This window comes from Pogona vitticeps, chromosome 1 (genome assembly GCF_051106095.1).
Source record: "Pogona vitticeps strain Pit_001003342236 chromosome 1, PviZW2.1, whole genome shotgun sequence".
Classification (NCBI taxonomy): domain Eukaryota; kingdom Metazoa; phylum Chordata; class Lepidosauria; order Squamata; family Agamidae; genus Pogona; species Pogona vitticeps.
This window is the reverse complement of record NC_135783.1, coordinates 279,655,966-279,676,836: the sequence shown is the minus strand read 5'-3', so window position 1 is coordinate 279,676,836 and position 20,871 is coordinate 279,655,966. Positions and strand designations below refer to the sequence as shown.

At 44.1% G+C, this 20,871-nt stretch overlaps 1 long non-coding RNA gene across 1 annotated transcript; it reads left to right on the top strand.

Moving 5' to 3' along the window:
* Positions 1–3,494: 3,494 nt before the first annotated feature.
* Positions 3,495–9,525, top strand: LOC110073519 (uncharacterized). Its single transcript, XR_012082469.2, has 2 exons — positions 3,495–3,666; positions 3,853–9,525. It is a non-coding gene; the product is annotated as an uncharacterized LOC110073519 (long non-coding RNA).
* The last annotated feature ends 11,346 nt before the right edge of the window (positions 9,526–20,871 follow it).

Sequence of the window (20,871 nt, the reverse complement as noted above, 5' to 3'; positions counted from 1 at the left end):
GCTCTAGTACCCTTTCCTGAATTAAAGTGCTACAAGTCTTTTTTTAAAAAAAAAATTACTAACTACAATATACAACTCAACATAAAAGAAAACAAAGAAACAAAACTTTTACATATACATACCTTAAAACTTTTTTTAAAAAAAAGTCTACACAAGTCAAGATAAACTTATCTAATTTTAGTGCAGCCACAAACTTATTCTCATTTAACAATCCCTTTTTAAATTTCATATCCTATGCGAACCTATTGTTGACAGCTAATTTCCAAAGTTCATTATACCATTCAGTTAATTGAGACATATACTTCAGTTTCTAGTGTCTCACAATCACTGGTTTAGCTGTTGTTACCATGCTCATACGTAACACCTTCTCTCTTTTTTTGCCCAATCATATTGTATTTGTTCAAAAATTCTTCTCTGGATTAAAGAAGCTTCCAGAAAATTCAAAAGGAGTTTTTCAGAATGTATTGAAAAAGGAAACATTTACATGGATTAAAAAGCCTGGTTGGGAAAAATGAACTCTACAGAAAAAATAAAGATGTTAGAGAGTGAAAATATATCATGGATTAATGCAAGTGAGCTAAAATCACTGGATGAAAGAATGGAAAAAGGATAATGGTAGATGCTGAGACGTAATGAAGTTTGGGGAAATTATAATACAAAGGGAGAGGAAAATTATAAGCGTATGAAAGGGATGGTGACTAAGATTTATACTGCTTTGTTAGGGATAGAAAACTACCAAGAAACTCTCAAGTAATGTGCAAAATCAATTTGGGTACGGAAATAGTTACTGACATGTCGAAGAGTATATGGAGAAAGAATTTTAAAATTCATGTCTTTCAGAATAAAATGTTTACAAAGTAACATGGAAATGGTATTCAACACCTGTGAAATTAAATGGACAAGAGGTTAGGACATATTTCCATATGTGGTGAGAGTGTAAAGTAGTATGGAAATTTTGTAAGTTAATATTTAAAGAATGGGAAAATATACATTTAACAATATATGTTTCCCCATATATCACATTATTGTTTATTTTTGAATAAAGTTATTATTGTTTATTTTGCTGCAATTTTTATTGGCATGACTCCATCCTACATTATCCTGGGACTTGATGTTATGTGAGGTCATTAGGATTCTGTTCTAAAGAGCTGTAGCACTGTAATTCAGGAGAGTTACTGGAGCTCTCTAGTGGAGGCCAGAATCCTGCTGGTGGAGTTCCATGCACATACAGCTGATGACATCATCAGCCCTAGCCTTTTATCTTTAATTTAAAATGTTCTTTCTGCACCATACATACACACCCCGCCGGTTTTGAAGCTTCCTAGAAATCCCCTTTGATCTAGGAACCCATAGCAGCATGCAGGGTGGGTAGCAATTCTCAGACAATAGAGTCTTTCCCCTGTCCTGAGGCCTACAAAGGCCCACCTCAGGTGAAAGGGATTTCTAGGGAAATATCGAGCCTAAGGGGAAAATAGGAAACTTTTAGTTAAAGAGAAAATGCCATGACAATATCAGTTTTACACAGAGAGAGCTGTACCAAGAGGACCCTGACTGATGAGTTCTAGGCATCCCCATAAATTTATAGATCTGAGGATTCTGTAGAATGGAGCATCAAAGTAGCAAAAGAAGTATAAAACTGAGACAACTGTGTAGAATAGCACATTCTTAGGAAGCTGCCAGTAAGTTGCCACAGGAAACTTTCTTTCATGTACTCTAGACCAGTAGTTCTTAACCTTTTTGAAAGAAACGCCCCCTTGAGCCATTGAGGAAGTTATCATCGCCCCCCTCCCCGCGGTGATTTATTTATTTATTTATTTATTTATTTATTTATTTATTTATTTATTTATTTATTTATTTATTTATTTATTTATTTAAGACACTTAAATCCAATGACCCCTGAAAACAAAATTAAATTCCAAGAAAATGAAATGCGCCCCAAAAAGTAACATTTAATGATTTAGTTGCAAGTGAATTTTAAGACGCAAAAAGAAATATAAAAAGGGCATAAAAACAAATGCAGGAAGTAAAAATTAAAAAAAAATTCTGAAACTAAATTAAAATTGGAGGAAAATATATATTCATGCACACTGTAAAAAGGCTGCAGCCATCTTCACAGGTTTGGCTTGCTCCAGCGCCCCCCTACTGCCCCCTTCTGCTCCAGCGCCCCCACGCTGCCCCTTTTTGTTCTACTGCCCCCCTGAAAAATGAAATTGCCCCCTGGGAGGCATTATCGCCCACGTTAAGAACCACTACTCTAGACCCAGAACTTGTGGAAACAAATTGGTACCTAATTACCTGTTGCATAACAGGTGTAATATGAATACATAAGCAAGTGGCCTACTTCTTCAAGTAAGGCCACTTACTTGAAAAAGATGTTCTGCCATTTCTTCAGAGGTAGCCCACATCAAGTGCTTTGCAGTAATCTTCTGGCCTGGCTATTATTAGGCATGTGTTACAATGGCCAGATCTGTGCACTCCAGAACTGGCAGCAGGTGGCCCACCATCTGAATCTGAGAGAGCTGCTTACAGTTATCTATTATAGGACAGTCGTCAACGCAATCAAATGCATAAAACTGGAATTACTCCACCAAAAGTCTTCCTAAAAGGAAAATCTTCTGCATTTTTGTTGGTGGTGATGACATCATTCTTTTGGTTGTTAAAGATTGGGAGTACAGATGGGCATGAACCTCAGTTCGGAGGTTCACTCTGGTTCATACCGCTGTACTTCATTCTCCCGCCTCCCCAGCCAACGACCCACTCGCCAGCCAGCACACACTCTTCACCTCCTCTTCAACTGTTTGACCAGTCCCCAGCAGGAGAATGGGTTTGTCTGTCCTGCCTCCTTGTCTGAGTGGGCAATTAGCCAAGGACATGAGGCCGGGAAACTCCTGCTGGAGACTGGTTGATCAGCACAAGAGGAGAAGGAGAGGAGTGCATGTTGGCTGGTGGGTGGGCGGATCCAGCTGGGGAGGGGGGGGAAGGGAATGTATGGCACCTGTGCATACAAACCAGCACGAACCTCTGAACCGAGGTTTGTGCCCACCTCTAATTATGAGTCACCTAAGAATTATAAATAATGCCATAATAAAAATTCCCTGTCCTGGATCTCTAAGGAGGTCATGCCAAGACACAGCTGCCACTGCTAAAAAGAACCTGCTCCTTTTCAGGAAATGGAACACAGCTTCTATGAAAGACCTGGAGGATCAAGGAATGCCACACGGGAATTTTTCTCCTTTTTTTTTAACATTAATTAGTGTACATGGTGGTCATTCAGATGATTTTAACATTTCAAACATACAATCATTTCTTTAAGTAGCAGTGCAAGATGAGAGAAGAACTGAGATCTTCATTCCCTCCACTTTTTGGAAGCAATTTCCCTGTTAAAGAATAATCTTTATTGTATATCACAAGAAAGATATCTTTGATTGACTTTTAATACTGCCCAATAGATGGCAGTCATACACACACAGGGCTATGCTTCAAAGCCAGGAAATTAGCACAGCCAGAACCAGAAGCGGGTCCCTGGATGTAACAGTGAAAGTTCAGCAGCTGAGCTGCAAGATCACAAGACTGCTGTGGAGGGACAGATCAGCAGGAGGGAGCCAGGCAGACATGGATATATTTGCACAGGCACTGGGATTGGAATCTGTGTTGCCTTTCACTCAGGTAATTCTTTTCCTGTTGCAAGCACAGGCAGATGGACCACTGAGCTACATAAAGATAAATCTTGGAAAGTTACTTTTAAAAACTATTTGTGAATTATAGTTCAGTGGCCTAAACAAGGAGGTAGTTATTATCAGTTACAAATTTTAAACAAGATCTTTTTTCTCTCTCTCAAAAATAATAAAATAGGTCCTTTATCTCTGCACACCAAAAGCTTTATGGTGAATGCTTGCAACCTCTATAGAGGCAAAAATTGGTGATTGATTCTACAACCCCTGAAAATACAGGTGATAAAACCACACGGCAGGTAAGTCCTTCTTTCTTACCAAGTAATTCCTTGTGTAAATTTGCACGGGGACCTCGTTGTCATTCAGTCATTTAGTCGTGTCCGATTCTTCATGACCCCATGGACCAGAGCACGCCAGACCTTCCTGTCTTCCACTGCCTCCCGCAGTTGGGTCAAATTCATGTTGGTAGCTTCGGTCCTCAAAACTGTCACCTAACTTCAATTGCACAGAAAACCTGTAAATATCTACTCATCCACAAAAATCTCAATACAAACCAAAATGAACTTAAACCATTATTAAGGAACAAGTACTTTGATAGAGTGAAGGCAGTACTCGAAACAGAATTTAATGCAAAAGGAAAAACTGCTGCTATTAATAGCCAGGCAGCTCCAGTATTAACATATTTTTGTTGGAACTGTGGACTGAAAGTATAGAGGTCTTGATGACTTAAACAGGAAAATGTGAATCTTCCTGTCAAAGAACCTCTGCCACCATCCACCTGGGTTTCTGGCTCTTCCAGGTGTGTCAGTGGTAGGGCAGTGAAGGGAGAGGTGATCTGGTCAGGGAGATGCCTCCAGGCCTCACTGAGTCATGGAGGAGGAAGGCAAGAGGGGCAAAAGGGAGGGGAACCAATGGGGCACTGGGGGGCATGGGGGAGGTGTTTACTGAGCGGACTTTGAGGGGGGAGGAGACACGGAAAGAACATAATTTCCACACCAAAAAAGGAAATGAAACTGAAAGCGTATTGGCATTTTTTTCCTTCTCAAATATCTGGTAGATGCAGATTTGCAGCCCCTCCATAATTAGAGGTTGTAGACGTTGTCTAGAGGGGCAATGTAAAAATCAAATAAATAAATAAATAAATAAATAAATAAATAAATAAATAAATAAATATTATTACAGTAATATTACTATATTAAGGAAGAATTATAAACATCTATTTTAATGTGTTTTCTTTACATCATTAGAATACTTTTTAATGCAAATGTAGTGGTGGTGGGGGTCGTAGGTTCTTGATTAGTATAAAAGGGGTTTGTGACTCAAAAAAGTGAGGATTATGTATTTTGGATGTGGGGAAAAAATAAAACAAATCCCCCCATCTGTTCTTTCAGTATCAGCAGAGACAGTTATTTCTCCTGGTATGTGAGCAGTTCACTAATGGCATACAATTAAGTTCCAGTACTCTGCTTTGTTCTATTGATTCAAGTGGGCATACTCTAGTTGTGACTCAGTGCACTGAGCAACAGGATTTCAGTCATAGTGTAATTCTCTTCCTGGCATTTTACATAATACTTTTTACATTTATCATATTTCTAGTACCATATTTAAACATTTACATTATTGAGCAAGAGCAGACCAAATATGTATGTAAAAACCCACATGCTTCACTTCCAGAAAGTATCTCTCATAACATACCATCACATTTATCTATGCAAGTTCAATAGGTCCTTCAAGGCTGTGTTTGGATTGTAATTCACCACTTCCTGTCCAACTTGCTTTAACAAGTTTGATACATACAGGAATGCAAATGCTTCCATTTTCACCAATACCTAATCAACCATTTATTTATATCTCTGTCTTTAAGTTAGATTTATAGACTGCCTCTTAGTGGAAGCCCCCAAGGCAGGCTTGCATGGATCTAGTCAAGCCACATGGTCATCTTGCTACTTGGGTTGAGTGAAGTTTGCCTTCCTTGCAAAAAAGGGCTAAGCAAAGCTAAATATTTGTGAGATGGCATATTGCATATCCGTTACAGAACTGGAAAAAAGAACGTAGGAAGCATAACCCTTTCCTTTCTTTGGCTCTACCATCTCATCTATTCAATGTTGGGCTTCGTTTTATTGTGAAGGGGAAAGATGTTTATTCAGATGATGAATAATAGGTCTCTTAAATGTGGACTGGAAAGGAGTTAAAGGCAGTCTCTTGTGAGATCTCTGGTTCATGACATGTCCAGAAACAAAATGGCAGTGCTACTTCATGCATCTAGAGTGAGGACAGACTCAAGAAATTTTGCTGTCCAGGGCACTACCCAAGTCACAGTACATAAGATCAAAAGCCAGGCAAATCATTTTGGTAATCAGAAAATCATACAAGCACTTCATCTTCTCTGGGGGTAAAAATATAAGAACAACCAAATAGATATTTTTAAATCTTCTGCTGCTTTTTCCTGATCAAAGCAATCTTTATCAGCCCTGCAGAATCACAGATTTGGTGGCTCTTCTGGACAATCCCTCAACCCTAAACCGATTGGTGTGGGATCCTATCCTTGCAAACAAAGTGGGCATAGGTCAGACCAAGGAAACTGCAAGCCAGAGACCTAAGATGTTCTGTGGCAATTCTCCTTCTGGTTCACACAGATCTCCCTGAAGCACTACCCCAGTGCCTAGCATGAAGGCATTCCTTGATATCTCTGGCCACTTACTGGAGTTCCCAGGATTTCCCTTCCTGACTCTGTTTCTCCCACTCTTTTCTTTGCAGAGAACGGAAGGGAAGGATCTAAACTGGCTCCTTGGCCAAAGAGCCTATGTAAAACTCCTCTGGGAGCTTTGTCCAAGGGCCTGTTGATGTCATTCAGCCTGGGAGTTGCAGGACAGAGATGGAAATGCAGGTCCTTACTCAATTCCAGTTCTCCATCTCTGGATAGTTCATTGGTGGAGTACTATCCAGTTTCTGAAGGCCACGTTGTTTCTGCAGATTGTTTTGATACAATGGGGTTATCCAGTGGCAGTCCATGACTGATGACAGATCACCTTCTAGTTTGCTATCCATACTTTTCCGGCCAGCGCCCACGTTCTTCTGCGTTGCAGCTCTTTTCATTATGCAATATGCCCTGATGCTCCCTTTCTGATTTTGCCCTCTGAAACTTACTGATATCAATTAGAAAGAATCTTTCCTGATGGGAATGACAGAGGACACCCCGTCCCTATGGCTTCAAGATATGTCAAAAGTGAAAAGACACAAAAGCAGAAATACTTGTTGTGCAACTCAACTGCTAGACCTCCAGCAACACATCACAACAGTGGAGCCGTGGGAAAGTATTTATTTTACCTGTAGGTATAATTATAAGCAATAAAAAAAATCTGTTCAGACCCTGCCAAGAAGGGTGCGAATATCTGAAAAGACGGAAAAACTCTAAATTCCATTACCTGAACAAACAAGTTAGTTTAACAGAGAAAAAAGTAAATGAAAGTACTGCCAAAACAATAAGGTTACGATCCATCAACAGCTGGATTGCCCGTTCATTTCTAACACTGGTAATGATTCTTTGACTTCTGAACATAGTTTATAAGAAGCCAACTTTGCTAGGTGGGGCTCCAGAAGTTTAATAATGACTCTCTCCAAGCCAAAATGCCCTCCCACCTCCTTTTTACATTTTGGAAGCCATTTCTGCAATTTGGCAGTTGGAAGCGATTTCTCCCAGTATTTTTTCAAAGGTTATATTTCATTCTCTGGAATGTCCCTGACTTCAGGGAAGTGATTAATATAGCAAAGTGGCTTTTGAAAGCAAATATGTGTTACAGACATTCCTGAACCATGCCTTTTTTTCCTGAAATGCGAGCTCAGTTTCTCAGTTTGGAACTGGATGCTGAAGGGCAGAATTGATAGCCAAAACAGTTATAATGTGGCCAAGTGTGACAACAGAATTTTACTAGAAGCACTACAAGTGAAAAGCTAGGTCAGCACCTTAATTTTTGAAATGATTTAATGTCAGACAGGCTCACTGAAGGGAAAGCAATTATTTTCTGTTCACCAGGCTGGAAACAGTAATTTTGGTGATGGGTACATCTCTTAAAGTGTCAGGTGTCTGTTTACCTTCCAAATATTCTCCTTTACTCACCTTTACTTAAAAACTGTGTCCAATAACAGCTTTTTGCTTTGAGATTTCAGGCCTTCCTTGTTCCTCGTGTAACATAAATGCCACATAATCTCTCTCAAGATATTTAGCAACTTTGAATCCCTGCATAAGAAAGACAAAACTCCTTGAGGAACTTTTACATCAGTTCTTGCTTACGGGAAAAGAAGATCCATTCACAGCTTTTGAGTTTATTATTAGTTGAGTTATCAAATGCACTGTCTAGAATTTGTCCTGCTTTCTTATTTTCACAGTAGAAAAGGAGAACATTTGAAATTAGGGAACTAATGATTCAGTGATTGATTTGTTGTCAAGATACCATCCAAATCCTGAATATGAAGCAGTAGAAGCTGTATTATTATTATTATTATTATTATTATTATTATTATTATTATTATTATTATTATTATTAGTAGTAGTAGTAGTAGTAGTAGTAGTAGTAGTAGTAGTAGTAGTAGTAGTATCATCATCATCATCATCATCATTATTATTATTATCATTATTATTATCATTATCATTATCATTATCATCAGCAGCAGCAACATCAACATCAACATCAATATTACTGGTATTAATTACTCTGACTAAACTAAATAATCTTTCCAAAGGGTTGTGTGGCCATCATGTCTGGCTTGCTTTTGAGGATAGTTCATAATCATCTTCCCATGCCGCCAGATTATCTCAGGCTTTGGTCCTCCAGGTGGCTATGGAGGCCAGAAAATTCTCAACAAGAAGTTGGATCTTCTCTGCAGTCACACCATCTCTTTGGAATTGCCTCCCAATGGAGTTACATCTGACTCCCTCCATTTTAAGAGGCTGCTGAAATATCTATTTTGAGAAGCTTTCGAGGGCTGACTCCTTTGAAGTGATTTGCCCCTATATTGCCATTCAAATATATGGCACCATTAGGGTTTAATGGATAGTCTGTTTCTTTTGTTGTTGGTTGGACTTTATATTTTGATTTGCTTGTACCACTTTGCAGTTTTTATATGTACACTACCCTGACTGGTGATGTGCACTAAAGGAGTGGTATATACAGTAAATCAGTGGTCCCCAACCTTGGGCCTCCAGATGTTCTTGGACTACAACTCCCAGAAGCCTTCACCAGCACCTCTACTGGCCAGGATTTCTGGGAGTTGAAGTCCAAGAACATCTGGAGGCCCAAGGTTGGGGACCACTGCAGTAAATGACAGAAATAAATAAAATAAATAATCACCGTATTCTGATTTTCTGATTTTTTTTTTGCTCTACTTGAGCCTTTTACTCAGGATAATTAAATATCTCTACCATCAGTGTCCATGGTTTGCATTGTTCAGAAAAGCAAAAAGTGAAACGAAAGAAAAATAAACCTCCAAAGCAAACCAAAACAGTCCAAGACCATTGACAAAATAACAAAACAGCACAACTCCTTTCTCAAGGAGCTTATGATTCATTAGCCTAACCAGTGCCAAATAGAGGGGAAGGAGTATCTCACGGGGTTTGGAGACGATACTTCTGTTAATGCATCATAAAATCACATTTGCCCTTTTTGCAGCCACATTGCACCATTGGCTCATATTCTGCTATTGATCTATAACAATTCCAAGATACTTCTCACTCATTCTATTACCAAGCCAACTATCACCCATCTTGTAACTATGCATTTGTTTTTCCCCCTAGGTGTAGTAGAACTTTGCACTTATTCCTGTTAAGTTTTATGATGTTGTTTTCAGCCCAGTACTCAAGTCTATCAAGATCTTTTTTGAATTTTGTTTCTTTTGAGAAGGTCCTCTCCAAATTCATTGGCTGCAAAGGCTGGATCTTCACGGAAAAGGCCTTTGAAGGTGATCTCTATATACTGGCAGGTGGGTACTAGGTCCCAAGCCAGAAAAGAATTCAAAGGTAAACATCAGCATTTTTAATTGTGCACAGAAACTGAGTGCAAGACAATAATGTGTTGTAAGTATCTGTGAAATATGTTCCTAACAGGTTCCCAGTTATTTAATAACGTAGCATTCACTTTCAGGACAATTGGCAGTTTCCAAGCTTGCTTCAGAAACCACCCCTCATGCACAGCACACAGCGCTAGTTCCTCACCTGGAATTTCTTTTGGCATGGTTGAGCTGCCTCTACTAACAGGAAATAAATCTTAGCTAACTTCAAAAACTCAGAAAATATGTCTAACAATATCAAGCAATTTGGACTCTCACAAAACTGGCAATATTGTAAGTAATTTAAAATATTCTCTGTCCTGCCTTGGCCATAGAGGCATAAATGTTATTCAAGGATAGTCTTTCCTGTTTTTCACAAGAAAAGTAGATGACATTGTTTGGCAGCCTGGTCTTCAAAGAGAAATCTTTCAAGGATAGAATATGAGATCTTCAGATCCCCCTACAGTACTAGTGATGTTAAGCTGATAATAATGATTCCAGGCTGAGACTTAGAAACTGTTCTGATCACAAATGGTAAGCTCTTCCCCACATATTTGGATATCTGTATTACCCGAGATACTGTAAAGCCCAACCAAAATATGAACCAAAATTTCATTCCATTTACCATTTTAAAAAAATGTGTGTGTGTTTAGTCGTTTAGTCGTGTCCGACTCTTCGTGACCCCATGGACCAGAGCACGCCAGGCCCTCCTGTCTTCTACTGCCTCCCGGAGTTGTGTCAGGTTCATGTTGGTTGCTTCGCAGACACTGTCCAGCCATCTCATCCTCGGTCGTCCCCTTCTCCTCTTGCCATCACACTTTCCTAACATCAAGGTTTTTTCCAAGGACTCTTTTCTTCTCATGAGATGGCCAAAGTACTGGAGCCTCAGCTTCAGGATCTGTCCTTCAAGTGAGCATTCAGGGTTGATTTCCTTTAGAACTGATAGGTTTGTTCTCCTTGCAGTCCAGGGGATTCTCAAGAGCCTCCTCCAGCACCACAATTCAAAGGCATCAATTCTTCGGCGGTCTGCTTTCTTTATGGTCCAGCTCTCACTTCCATACATCACGACAGGAAAAACCATAGCTTTGACTATTCGGACTTTTGTTGGCAAGGTGATGTCTCTGCTTTTCAAGATGCTGTCAAGATTTGTCATCGCTTTCCTCCCAAGAAGAAGGCGCCTTTTAATTTCAGGGCTGCTGTCTCCATCTGAAGTAATCATGGAGCCCAGGAAGATAAAATTTGACACTGCCTCCATATCTTCCCCTTCTATTTCCCAGGAGGTGATGGGACCAGTGGCCATGATCTTAGTTTTTTTGATGTTGAGTTTCAGACCGTTTTTTGCACTCTCCTCTTTCACTCTCATTACAAGGTTCTTTAATTCCTCCTCACTTTCTGCCATCAGAGTGGTATCATCTGCATATCGGAGGTTGTTGATATTTCTTCTGGCAATCTTAAGTCCGGCTTGGGTTTCTTCCAGTCCAGCCTTCCGCATGATGTATTCTGCATATAAGTTAAATAAGCTGGGGGACAATATACAGCCTTGCCGTACTCCTTTCCCAATTTTGAACCACTCAGTTGTTCCATGACCAGTTCTAACTGTTGCTTCCTGTCCCACATATAGGTTTCTCAGGAGACAGATAAAGTGGTCAGGCACTCCCATTTCTTTAAGACCATTTTAAAAAAATGGGAAGCAATTATTATACTCACATCTAATGAAGGTACTCATCCTTGACTTTGAATTTTGCTCATGACCAGTTGGCTGACTTCTTTCTTTCATTTCTGAACAACAGATGCTCACTAAATCAAAAGTTGAAGAGAAGTTAACAAGAGACACACAAACATTTTATTTCAAATGTTCAGGATATTTTGGGATGAAATAGTATAAAAGTACCAAATCAGTGTTCATCTTCTTTTTCTTTGTCCCCTCTCTTTTTATTTATTTTATTTGTTTGATTTATATCCTGCCCATCTGGTATATTCTATCACTCTGGGCGGCTTACAGAATATCAAAAACAATTTTAAAAAAACATAAAAACATTAGCATACAACAATAACAAATAGTGCAGGAATAAATAAATAATAAATAGCAAAGCAAAGAAATCAGTAGTTGACAGGAGGGAAGGCCTGGATGTACATCCATGTTTTCAGTTGGCATTTGAAAGTACCCAGCGTTGGGGCCTCGCGAATTTCCGGAGGAAGGTTGTTCCAAAGGCGAGGAGCCACCACTGAGAAGGCCCAGCTTCATGTCTTTTCCCTCTGGGCCTCCCTTGGCGTCAGGCTCCTCAGCCTCACCTCCTGACTCATGCAGGTGATCCGAGTAGATCTTGGTGGGAGAAGGCGCTCCGCCAAGTATCGAGGTCCTAAACCGTTTAGGGCCTTATAGGTAAGCATTAGAACTTTGAAGTCAATGCGGAAACGGATGGGCAGCCAGTGCAGTTTGGCCAGAACAGGAGAAATATGTTGGTGTTTTCTCACTCCAGTAAGGAGTCTGGCTGCTGCATTCTGCACCACCTGACGTTTCAGCATCAGCCTCAAAGGTAGCCCCACGCAGAGCACGTTACAGTGGTCTAGTCTTGAGATTACAAGCGCATGTACCAAGGTAGTGAGCGCCCCCATGTCAAGATAGGGTCACAGCCGGGCAATCCGCCAAAGGTGGAAAAAGGCGGTGCGAACTACCGACACCACTTGGATTTCCATGGTGAGCATCGGGTCCAGGTGTACCCCCAGGCTGCAAACCCCATTCTTAGCAGCCAGGGTCACTCCCCCCCAATGTGAGAGAGCCACCCAGGCCACCAACCCCAAGGGTGCCCACCCTCAGAACTTCCGTCTTGTCCGGGTTCAGCCTCAGCCCATTTTCCAGCATTCACAGCAGTACGGCCTCCAGGCAGTGCTGGAGGGACAGGACGGCATCTCCTGCAGTTGGTGAAAAGGAGATGTAAAGCTGGGTGTCATCAGCATACTGATGACACGAGGCTCCACACCCCCTGATGACCCCACCCAGCGGTCTCATATAGATGTTAAACAGCATTGGGGAGATAATCGACCCCTGTGGGACCCCACAATTGAGATTCCACAGGGCAGAGACACTCTCCCCAAGTTGTACTCTCTGGGGTCAGTCCTCCAGGACGGAACGGAGTCAGGCTAACGCCAAGCCACCAATTCCCAACTCAGAGAGCCTCCCCAGGAGGATACCGTGATCAATGGTATCAAAGGCCGCCGAGATGTCGAGGAGGACCAACAGAGACACTTTGCCCCTGTCAGCCTCCCTCAACAGGTCATCGTACAGGGCGACCAATGCCGTTTCTGTACCGTGGCGCGGCCTGAAGCCCGACTGGAATGGATAAAGGGCATCTGTCTCATCCAAGTGGGCCTGAAGCTGATCAGCGACCACCCTCTCGACCACTTTGCTCATGAAAGGAACATTGGCGACGGGCCTATAATTGCCAGTCTCGTCCGCCGCCATATTAAGTTTCTTTCTAATGGGCCTAATGAGTGTCTCCTTGAGGGCAGATGGAAACCTGCCCTCAAGGAAAGACTCATTTATTATTGCTGTGGCCCATTCTGTTGTTTTCAGCCTGGCTACTTTGATTAGCCAGGCCGGGCAAGGGTCAAGGGAAGAGGTGGTGGCTCGACAGCAGTCAAACACCTTGGCTACAGAATCAGGTGTGACAGGCTGAAAGGTGTCTAAAGTTACCGGGCAAAAAGGAGCACTGGACATCTCTGCTCGACTCACTGTATTCAAATAAGGAGAGAGCTCCCGGAGGATGGCCTCCACTTTAGATTTTAAAAAGGCTGCAAACTGGTCAAGTGAGAAACTAGGGGGAGGCCTATCACCTGAACCAGTTCCGGATAGGTCACAAACTATACGGAATAATTCTGCGTGCTGATTTGACACTTCGCTTATCTGGTTAGCGAAGAAAGATCGACATGCAGCCTTTACCTTATTCAGGTAAAGGTTAGTAGCGACCTTAACAGCTATCCAGTTATAATCCGTCGGGTTCTTCCACCATCTACGCTCTAGCCTTCTCCTCATACGCTTCAGCGCTTGGAGGTCCTGGTTAAACCAGGGCGCTGGCCGAGCTCTACGACGCAGAGGGCGTTTAGGCGCAATCGTCTCTATGGCCCTGGTGGCAGCGGTGGACCAGCTGTCAACCAGAGCCTCAACAGGAGCTCTAGCCAGGTCAGCTGTAACACTTCTCATGGCATCCTGGAATCCAACAGGATCCAGTAGCCTTTGAGGGTGGACCATGACAATAGGTCCCTGCTCCCTGCGAGGGGGGAGAGCCACTGTGAGGTTACATTTATTAGGTGGTGATCTGACCATGATAAGGGGACTGACACAAGGTCTGTCACCACCAGATCACATTCGCTCCAACTGGAGGAAAAGACCAGGTCCAGTGTGTGACCACCCACATGGGTGGGGCCGTTGACATGTTGGGACATGTTCAAGGAAGCCATGGTTTCCAAGAACTCAAGAGCTGACCCAGATGCCTCTGCTCCCACATGCACGCTGAAATCATCCAAGACCAAAAGTCTCGGGGATCCCAATAGTGCCGCAGAGATAAAGTCGGTCAACTCCGGAAGGGAAGTGGCTGGATCGCCGGGAGCGCGGTAACCCAGCAAAATCCCAATACCATCCCTGGCCCCAGTCGACACGTGGAATGCCTCTAGACCCGGCTTTACCACCGAGGAGCATCTAGTAACCTCCAAGTTGGATTTATAAACAATGGCTATTCCCCCCCACGCCCCTCCAGTCTACCCTGGTGTTGGACAGCATAACCGGACGGACAGACAAGAGCCAGGGGAGGACCTAATGACCTAACTCTTTCTAATGAGAGAATGAAATTTATCACAAAGGAACATAGTCTAAATCAGCCTTATTGTAACATAGCATAGCTACACAAACAGGATTTCAGCCACTCTATGGCTTATCTACCATTACCTAGAAGGGATGTGGTGGGGCTGCGGGTTAAACTGCAGAAGCCTCTGTGCTACAAGGTCAGAAGACCAGCTGTCATAAGATCGAATCCACGCAACACAGTGAGCTCCCGTTGCTTGTCCCAGCTCCTGCCAACCTAGCTCTTTGAAAGCATGCAAAAATGCAAGTAGATAAATGTGTACCACCTTGGTGGGAAGGTAACAGTGTTCCGTGTCTAGTTACACTGGCCACGTGAGCACAGAAACTGTCTTCGAACAAACGCTGGCTCTACGGCTTGGAAACGGGAATGAGCACAGCCTCCTAGAGTCAGACACGACAGGACTAAATGTCAAGGAGAATCTTTACCATTACTAAAGACTCCTAAAACCCCTCCTTCTGAATCTGGATGTTACTCAATCAAGAAGCAGCTTGCAAACTACACATGGATCCTATACACTGGTTGAATCCCTCTAATCACACCAGCCAAGTTATCTACCCCATCTTCTCAGACAGATGAGAGCTTGCTCACCATTGTCCATCATCTGTTATAAAACCACTTCCAGTTCAAGTCTGGAGTTCCACAGCCTTTGAGGTGTTAGTAAGTAGAAAGTAGGGACATGATGTCTGAAGCCCAAATCTCCACATGACTTCCTTCAGCAGCCTCATGTAAATGTTAGAGAGCACGAGGGGCAAGTGCAGCCTAGTGGTACACCACAAACAGCAGCCATGCAGCAAAACAGAAGTCTCATGTATCATTTTCTGAGATTAACTTGGCAGATAATGCTGGAGACACTAACATGGCCCCTAATTGCATCACAGCAAAGTGATGCAGAAGTATAGATGTCTTGAATCACATTTCAAATCAGATCAAATTAAGTAAATAAATAAATGTATGTACGTAGGGGACGTGGTGGCGCTGCGGGCTGAACTGCAGAAGCCTGTGCTGCAGGGTCAGAAGACCAAGCAGTCGTAAGACTGAATCCACGTGACAGAGTGAGCTCTCGTCGCTCTGTCCCACATCCTCGCCAACCTAGCGGTTCGAAAGCATGCAAATGCAAGTAGATCAATAGGGACCACCTCGGTGGGAAGGTAACAGCGTTCCGTGTCTAAGTCGCACTGGCCATGTGACCACGGAAGATTGTCTTTGGACAAAACGCTGGCTCTATGGCTTGGAAACGGGGATGAGCACCGCCCCCTAGAGTCAAACACGACTGGACTAAATGTCAAGGGGAATCTTTACCTTTACTTTTACCTTTACGTAGTACATTTATTTATTTACTTCTTTACATACATTTACTTATTTACACACACACACACACACACACACACTCACATACATACATACATACATACATACATACATACATACATACATACATACATACATACATACATACATACATACATACATCAGGCATTATAGTTTGAAGTACAAGAGGGCTGTAATTGTGGAGAGGATAGAGGTTTGTATATAGATTCCTCTCCTAAAACCTCACTGGATGTCAGTTAGACCTTGACACATTCAGTACAAAGCTGTTAAAAAGCACTTCTAAGTGTATCTGGTTGAACATATTCATGCATTTCCATGATTGGGACCCCTTCCTTATCAAGGGCTTTGATGACAGAAGTGCCACAAATGCACATCATCTGAACATGGCAGCCACCTCTTCAGATCTTCACGCCAAGTCCACACAGGTCTGATTGACAACCATGGGAGACTGGAAACAAAGTGATGATGACCAGAGGAGAGAGAGTCAGTGTTAGGAAACTGGCTGCTGTGACCTGAAATGTCCTTGCAAGGAGAGGGAGCTGAGAATTTTGGCCATGTTTATTCACTCTGCTTTCTCTAATGGTGTGTATGGTCATATGTTATAGAAGGCTATGTGCAAGTGGTCAATGAGTTGTTGGCTTTGTACAGAGCAACAACTTCCCATTGGTGCAAAGCATTTAAGTTCATGGCCAATGGATTTTGCCAGGCATGTTTCTTAGAGGTAACATAAGAACAATGCAGGATGTATTGCAGGTGTGGTTTTAAGAAAACACATGGACTCACAACATCATTCAAGTAAGACTGCAACTGCAAGGTAATATTAATTTGACTCAAGTTAGCTAAAAATCGTGAGCTTACTTAATTTTCACCCCAATTCCCTCATGGAGGACTCTAGGCTTTTTGAGTTACCCTGTTCCCCAGCCAAATAGAAAGTTATAGTTTCAAAAGAAAGCCATGTGGAGCGATATATCCATAATCCTTGAGCTTCTTTGTTTGAACACCGCATGGTTAAATTGGGACTTCCCAGGAGAGCTCCCTCCATTTCCTCAGGAAGTTTTGTCTAGGAAGGAAGCCGAGGTACTGGCTTTATGGGCTTTTCTGGCTTATTCTCTCTGTCCCCACCCCCCACCGCATGGTTAAATTGGGACTTCCCAGGAGAGCTCCCTCCATTTCCTCAGGAAGTTTTGTCTAGGAAGGAAGCCGAGGTACTGGCTTTATGGGCTTTTCTGGCTTATTCTCTCTGTCCCCACCCCCCACCGCATGGTTAAATTGGGACTTCCCAGGAGAGCTCCCTCCATTTCCTCAGGAAGTTTTGTCTAGGAAGGAAGCCGAGGTACTGGCTTTATGGGCTTTTCTGGCTTATTCTCTCTGTCCCCACCCCCCACCGCATGGTTAAATTGGGACTTCCCAGGAGAGCTCCCTCCATTTCCTCAGGAAGTTTTGTCTAGGAAGGAAGCCGAGGTACTGGCTTTATGGGCTTTTCTGGCTTATTCTCTCTGTCCCCACCCCCCACCGCATGGTTAAATTGGGACTTCCCAGGAGAGCTCCCTCCATTTCCTCAGGAAGTTTTGTCTAGGAAGGAAGCCGAGGTACTGGCTTTATGGGCTTTTCTGGCTTATTCTCTCTGTCCCCACCCCCCACCGCATGGTTAAATTGGGACTTCCCAGGAGAGCTCCCTCCATTTCCTCAGGAAGTTTTGTCTAGGAAGGAAGCCGAGGTACTGGCTTTATGGGCTTTTCTGGCTTATTCTCTCTGTCCCCACCCCCCACCGCATGGTTAAATTGGGACTTCCCAGGAGAGCTCCCTCCATTTCCTCAGGAAGTTTTGTCTAGGAAGGAAGCCGAGGTACTGGCTTTATGGGCTTTTCTGGCTTATTCTCTCTGTCCCCACCCCCCACCGCATGGTTAAATTGGGACTTCCCAGGAGAGCTCCCTCCATTTCCTCAGGAAGTTTTGTCTAGGAAGGAAGCCGAGGTACTGGCTTTATGGGCTTTTCTGGCTTATTCTCTCTGTCCCCACCCCCCACCGCATGGTTAAATTGGGACTTCCCAGGAGAGCTCCCTCCATTTCCTCAGGAAGTTTTGTCTAGGAAGGAAGCCGAGGTACTGGCTTTATGGGCTTTTCTGGCTTATTCTCTCTGTCCCCACCCCCCACCGCATGGTTAAATTGGGACTTCCCAGGAGAGCTCCCTCCATTTCCTCAGGAAGTTTTGTCTAGGAAGGAAGCCGAGGTACTGGCTTTATGGGCTTTTCTGGCTTATTCTCTCTGTCCCCACCCCCCACCGCATGGTTAAATTGGGACTTCCCAGGAGAGCTCCCTCCATTTCCTCAGGAAGTTTTGTCTAGGAAGGAAGCCGAGGTACTGGCTTTATGGGCTTTTCTGGCTTATTCTCTCTGTCCCCACCCCCCACCGCATGGTTAAATTGGGACTTCCCAGGAGAGCTCCCTCCATTTCCTCAGGAAGTTTTGTCTAGGAAGGAAGCCGAGGTACTGGCTTTATGGGCTTTTCTGGCTTATTCTCTCTGTCCCCACCCCCCACCGCATGGTTAAATTGGGACTTCCCAGGAGAGCTCCCTCCATTTCCTCAGGAAGTTTTGTCTAGGAAGGAAGCCGAGGTACTGGCTTTATGGGCTTTTCTGGCTTATTCTCTCTGTCCCCACCCCCCACCGCATGGTTAAATTGGGACTTCCCAGGAGAGCTCCCTCCATTTCCTCAGGAAGTTTTGTCTAGGAAGGAAGCCGAGGTACTGGCTTTATGGGCTTTTCTGGCTTATTCTCTCTGTCCCCACCCCCCACCGCATGGTTAAATTGGGACTTCCCAGGAGAGCTCCCTCCATTTCCTCAGGAAGTTTTGTCTAGGAAGGAAGCCGAGGTACTGGCTTTATGGGCTTTTCTGGCTTATTCTCTCTGTCCCCACCCCCCACCGCATGGTTAAATTGGGACTTCCCAGGAGAGCTCCCTCCATTTCCTCAGGAAGTTTTGTCTAGGAAGGAAGCCGAGGTACTGGCTTTATGGGCTTTTCTGGCTTATTCTCTCTGTCCCCACCCCCCACCGCATGGTTAAATTGGGACTTCCCAGGAGAGCTCCCTCCATTTCCTCAGGAAGTTTTGTCTAGGAAGGAAGCCGAGGTACTGGCTTTATGGGCTTTTCTGGCTTATTCTCTCTGTCCCCACCCCCCACCGCATGGTTAAATTGGGACTTCCCAGGAGAGCTCCCTCCATTTCCTCAGGAAGTTTTGTCTAGGAAGGAAGCCGAGGTACTGGCTTTATGGGCTTTTCTGGCTTATTCTCTCTGTCCCCACCCCCCACCGCATGGTTAAATTGGGACTTCCCAGGAGAGCTCCCTCCATTTCCTCAGGAAGTTTTGTCTAGGAAGGAAGCCGAGGTACTGGCTTTATGGGCTTTTCTGGCTTATTCTCTCTGTCCCCACCCCCCACCGCATGGTTAAATTGGGACTTCCCAGGAGAGCTCCCTCCATTTCCTCAGGAAGTTTTGTCTAGGAAGGAAGCCGAGGTACTGGCTTTATGGGCTTTTCTGGCTTATTCTCTCTGTCCCCACCCCCCACCGCATGGTTAAATTGGGACTTCCCAGGAGAGCTCCCTCCATTTCCTCAGGAAGTTTTGTCTAGGAAGGAAGCCGAGGTACTGGCTTTATGGGCTTTTCTGGCTTATTCTCTCTGTCCCCACCCCCCACCGCATGGTTAAATTGGGACTTCCCAGGAGAGCTCCCTCCATTTCCTCAGGAAGTTTTGTCTAGGAAGGAAGCCGAGGTACTGGCTTTATGGGCTTTTCTGGCTTATTCTCTCTGTCCCCACCCCCCACCGCATGGTTAAATTGGGACTTCCCAGGAGAGCTCCCTCCATTTCCTCAGGAAGTTTTGTCTAGGAAGGAAGCCGAGGTACTGGCTTTATGGGCTTTTCTGGCTTATTCTCTCTGTCCCCACCCCCCACCGCATGGTTAAATTGGGACTTCCCAGGAGAGCTCCCTCCATTTCCTCAGGAAGTTTTGTCTAGGAAGGAAGCCGAGGTACTGGCTTTATGGGCTTTTCTGGCTTATTCTCTCTGTCCCCACCCCCCACCGCATGGTTAAATTGGGACTTCCCAGGAGAGCTCCCTCCATTTCCTCAGGAAGTTTTGTCTAGGAAGGAAGCCGAGGTACTGGCTTTATGGGCTTTTCTGGCTTATTCTCTCTGTCCCCACCCCCCACCGCATGGTTAAATTGGGACTTCCCAGGAGAGCTCCCTCCATTTCCTCAGGAAGTTTTGTCTAGGAAGGAAGCCGAGGTACTGGCTTTATGGGCTTTTCTGGCTTATTCTCTCTGTCCCCACCCCCCACCGCATGGTTAAATTGGGACTTCCCAGGAGAGCTCCCTCCATTTCCTCAGGAAGTTTTGTCTAGGAAGGAAGCCGAGGTACTGGCTTTATGGGCTTTTCTGGCTTATTCTCTCTGTCCCCACCCCCCACCGCATGGTTAAATTGGGACTTCCCAGGAGAGCTCCCTCCATTTCCTCAGGAAGTTTTGTCTAGGAAGGAAGCCGAGGTACTGGCTTTATGGGCTTTTCTGGCTTATTCTCTCTGTCCCCACCCCCCACCGCATGGTTAAATTGGGACTTCCCAGGAGAGCTCCCTCCATTTCCTCAGGAAGTTTTGTCTAGGAAGGAAGCCGAGGTACTGGCTTTATGGGCTTTTCTGGCTTATTCTCTCTGTCCCCACCCCCCACCGCATGGTTAAATTGGGACTTCCCAGGAGAGCTCCCTCCATTTCCTCAGGAAGTTTTGTCTAGGAAGGAAGCCGAGGTACTGGCTTTATGGGCTTTTCTGGCTTATTCTCTCTGTCCCCACCCCCCACCGCATGGTTAAATTGGGACTTCCCAGGAGAGCTCCCTCCATTTCCTCAGGAAGTTTTGTCTAGGAAGGAAGCCGAGGTACTGGCTTTATGGGCTTTTCTGGCTTATTCTCTCTGTCCCCACCCCCCACC